Below are 454 nucleotides of genomic sequence, written 5' to 3'. Positions count from 1 at the left end.
TTAGATAAGATACTCTTCACCTAGTCGACGTAAAGTATTTGAACTTGATGCAAGACCACGTGGTATGGAAATGCCTAAGTTATGATGTGTTGACTAATTAGTGGATCGAACGTTAGCGTCAGTGTGGCCTGTATATCGGTTAATAACACCAGGGAGTGTTATAACAACTCCCTGATAACACATAAGAGCCGCCTACAAAAGAAACCACGACAGTTTCAAAACGTATAGAGTTCGGTTTATGAAAGATTAGACACTGTTGTATTTTAAGGATATAAAATCTATTTTTTTCCCCAACTTTATGGCATTATGGCTGAAGTTCTTTATGTAAGTTCTAAATGTAAGTGTACCATGCCTGTAGATTAACCAAGCTCAGTAAAATTTATGGGACGCCGAAAGTTCTTGTAGGCAAAATGGAACCAGTTATACAACTCATACTTCCCGATTTAAAAATATA

The sequence above is a fragment of the Apostichopus japonicus genome, chromosome 2 (assembly GCF_037975245.1).
Source record: "Apostichopus japonicus isolate 1M-3 chromosome 2, ASM3797524v1, whole genome shotgun sequence".
NCBI classification, from domain to species: domain Eukaryota; kingdom Metazoa; phylum Echinodermata; class Holothuroidea; order Aspidochirotida; family Stichopodidae; genus Apostichopus; species Apostichopus japonicus.
Note: the sequence above shows the minus strand (reverse complement) of the source record.